Source organism: Otolemur garnettii, unplaced genomic scaffold (genome assembly GCF_000181295.1).
Source record: "Otolemur garnettii isolate 467f Iridium unplaced genomic scaffold, OtoGar3 scaffold00005, whole genome shotgun sequence".
Taxonomy (NCBI): Eukaryota; Metazoa; Chordata; class Mammalia; order Primates; family Galagidae; genus Otolemur; species Otolemur garnettii.
In genome coordinates this window covers 46,854,563-46,858,737 of record NW_003852400.1, presented here as the reverse complement: position 1 = coordinate 46,858,737, position 4,175 = coordinate 46,854,563, and the positions used below count along the sequence as shown (strand labels likewise).

The window sequence follows — 4,175 nt, the reverse complement described above, 5'->3', positions numbered from 1 at the left end:
TAATGTTTCCCTTCAGACTTTCATAGCATTAGGTATTTAGTGAAGCTGCTGACAATGCCAAGGACATTTTATTTCAAGGAAAAAAACAGTTTTGTGTACAATCTGACGGATGAATGTAACAAGATACTAACACTCCTCAGATATCTAAATGATGTTTATAGTACATTAAACATACTCAAAAACTTTTGAGCAATATTAAATTTGTGATGTTATTATTTTAAGTCAATACAACTTATGAAAATTGATATGCTAACGTGTAAATTCACTACTTACATAGTCAAAATTACATAAATACCTCTGTAAAACACAACCTTTTAGGCCTGATGTTATTTATATTTGGAGACATTGCTTGCTTAATGCTTTAGTTTACTAAACACAGGTGATCCACCTAGTAATGTAATGACTCTATTCATCAAATGTTTACTCTTTCTCAAGTAAAATTGTTTATACAGATGGCACAATATTAGAATAACGATTCTAACTCACAGGGAGGTCTTCTTCGGATGTTATCATCTATTTTTGGAATTTTGATGAAAATTTCAAAGGCTGATCTACCAAGTACTTCCAATAATTTTAAACTCATTTGTTTACTATGTATTTCTCAAAAGCACATTGGTTTGGCAAATAAGAATTTTGTCTTATAACTTTGCACTCTACTAGTTAGTATAAATGTAGAATAGAATTAAATATTTCTCCACTCTACTAGTTAGGTAAATGTGGAATATACTTAAATCTTTTTCGATTATACTTTTTGGAATATACTTAAATCTTTTTGGATCTCAGGTTTTTTTAATCTCTAAAATGTATCAATTAAGAATAAAGTCATAATAAGGACCTTAAACAGAGAAAACTTCCTTCTTATCAGAGAAGGTATTCAGAAAAAAGCAACAACAAAAAAGAAAAACTAGCCACCATATAAACTAGGAAAACATTTTTGTTAATGTTTTCTACATAGCATTAATTATCTGGATGATAATTTAGCATTTAAAATTCAGATAGGCTCTAATATTGGTGAGTCCCACATACATTCATACTCAGAAAAAGCATACTATTTTTTTGTTCTGATTATTTCACATTGTGTGAATTTAGCTTCCAGTTAATATCGAAAACTGATAGACATGGGATGCTATTTTAGTGTTGTAATAAATGTGGTCATTTAATATTCCTCATGCCAGATTTTCCACATTGTTAACAGAAGGGATTACTGCTGTACCTGCATAAACAGTATATAGTTTTTGAATTTTAGAAGCTGGTCATCTGATTTTTTTATAAAAAGAGAATTTATTTGTGAATCTACATTTTTAATTTTACAGGTTAAAATTAAAATCTTACCTAGATATTCACAAGTTAGTGGTGGACCACTGTCTAATGTCAAAGGATATTGGGCCATTTTTTGCCTTGCTTTAATCTATCACACGTATATATACAATCAACTGACATTTATGTAAAGAAAAGCAAATCTAATTCCACCCCTCTTCCATTTCAGATTGTTACTAGTTGTTACTAGACCCTCCTTGCCTTTAGGCTGAAATACAACATTATTTTAGCTAGGCCTACAAGGACGCACCTGCCCTGATCATGGTCAGTCTCTCCTGCCATTTCTAGAGCCATTTCACCTCTCTCTGTTCTAGTTCTGGAATCCCAGCGAGCTTCCTTATCCCTTGGTGTTTTTCTCCACGCAGGTCACTTCAATACCTTACTTCTGCTCTTCCTTAGGTCTCTTATTAAATACATTTTTTCCTCTCCCTCTGCTCTACCCCACCGCATCTTATATGAATCAAGCCAAAATCTTAAAATCTCTTTTCATGCCTTTACATTTCCCTTCAGAGCATTTAAAATCTTTTATAATCATGAATTCTCTCCATGAATGTGCTACTGAATGTCATGGCCTTTTACCCCACCCGCTCTACTGTAAGCAGCTTGATGAGGGGACGTCCTGGGCCTCTTTGCTCACTGCATGCCCAGCATCTGGTACCAGTCCTGACACATAGTAAGCACTGAATAAGTATGCGTAGAATGGATAAAAAGTTGGATAAAAAATGGATTAGTTGAAACTTAACTCACGTGACATCTTATTGCTAAAAACTATTTAAATCCTACTTCCTTATAAAAGAATATTATTTCCTGAAGTTGTATTTCTCCGAATTGTCCCTACTTACATAAAAGGCTGAAGTTCCTGTTTAATATGTTTGCATTAATGTTTTTATCAGGAAGTGTTTATGAAATGATCTGTGTGACTATGGAACCTATAATCTAGTTAGGAGTATAGCATAATCATTCATTGGTGTCATTTATTTTCCTATAAGATAGTTCTGACCGTGACATTCCATTGCAAAACTTTTTAGGGACATCATTTTCCTAATGTATAACCTCATCACTCCAGCGTTCAGAACTATTCTTAGGTGAATCGTAACCAGGCTTATTTTATCCTTTCTCCTACAAGGTAGGTTTTGCTCCATTCAAATTAGGCAATTTAATATTCATCGCACATTTTCATCTCTGGACCTCTGCATACTTCGTTCTTGTCTCTTAGGAATTTTCTCAAAATTAGGGCTCTTTTCTGGGACATGTCTTCCATGACGATAAACAATTGCAAGTAACATGCAGTGTGAGTCCTGTGTATTCCGGATTAGTGACTCCTGGCCACCATTTTCTTTTTTGTGAAAATGCTTAGTAGAGTGTTTACATCTTATGATATAAAAGATACAGAAATACAACAAAAGCAAAGAGTTGAAAGAGAACGTCATGGAGAAAATTCAAATGAAGATTCAAACAATTCACTTTGCCCAGTCTTAAAACTGTGGACCCTACATTATATATGTGGGGCACTTTAGCATATAACATAGAGGAAGAGAAGTTATCAGGAAGGACAAAGGGATGCCATATCTGCCTCATACTCCAAAATATAAAAGCTGAAAAATCCGTGGGGTAAGTGACTTACATTTGGCAAAATTCTATTTTACCTTTAGTTGAACTAACATCCTCAAACTTACTCCCTTTATTTATGCTAATCTTTATAATAGCACTTAGTTAATGTAAAAATTTTTTTCTCATATGAATGGAAATTATCATTGTTTTACCAAGGACCCAATTCGTTAGTAGATTAAGTGGCTACATTAAACCAACACAAAGGCTATTGCACTTCTATTTTCCTGCAAAAGAATCTCAAAGATTCCTAGCCTTGTGATCTCTGCAGCTAGAGAAAATTTGGCAGTAATACCAATTTAACATACCAGAATGTCTTAAATTCAGTTTCCAGGAAGCAACAGTATATAGTACAGCCCCATATATAATTTTCTGACTAAGGAACCATGTGGGAGTTGTACTCATGGCATTCTCATTTGTAAAGGAACAAATAAAATGTATAAATTTTGGAGGAAATGAAGTGAAACATTATGTTGAAAGCACATGGATTTCAGAGCTACCCCATCTCCTCAGAATGATCCAAATGGCAATTAGGGTAACAAAACCATTTTTCATTTAAGTATTCCATTGATACGATTTTCCAAGGTCAAAACCATAATTTCCAAGCTCCTCTTCTCTTCTGAAGACAAATATTACTGTGTGGTACAAAATTGGTAAACCAAATTAACAATTTAGGTGACTAAGTTTCTAGGTGTAGTGAAGGTGAGCTATAAGACAGAAGGTAACTGTTTTTTTTTTTTTTTCATTTTTAAACAAAATAGCAGTACTTTTTATAAATGAATGATCATAAGCATTATTCTATACTTTTTTTCTTTACTATTAAATAGCCCATCCTATACCTGTCTTGGACTTCTGCAGTCAACTTTCTGGTTTTAGGGAGCTATTCAGTGTCTAAAGATATTTGGAATGGATAATTTGCTTGCATAATTATAAGGATTTTTTAGGCATATTCACATTTGAAATTTAAAATATTTGATGTACATTAAGTATACCAACATCAGTTGAAAATATCCTATTCTAAATTCATAATGTATATTTATGTTAAAATTCTCACTCATTGCAGAGGGAAAATTGCAGACAGAAAACACTATAATTAGCATTCTTTGACAGGAAGGAGAGAGTGATAGCCTAGAAATAATAGTACACTCTCTGGAATGCCCAAATGTACAAACTAAGATGAAATAATATGAGTTAACTGGGCAGCGCCTGTGGCTCAAAGGAGTAGGGCGCTGGCCCCATATGCCAGAGGT

At 33.4% G+C, this 4,175-nt stretch overlaps 1 protein-coding gene across 1 annotated transcript in view; it reads right to left on the bottom strand.

Moving 5' to 3' along the window:
* HCN1 (hyperpolarization activated cyclic nucleotide gated potassium channel 1) overlaps window positions 1-4,175 on the bottom strand; it is a 379,215-nt gene that overhangs the window by 96,199 nt on the left and 278,841 nt on the right. The gene's annotated exons all lie outside the window — the stretch shown is intronic.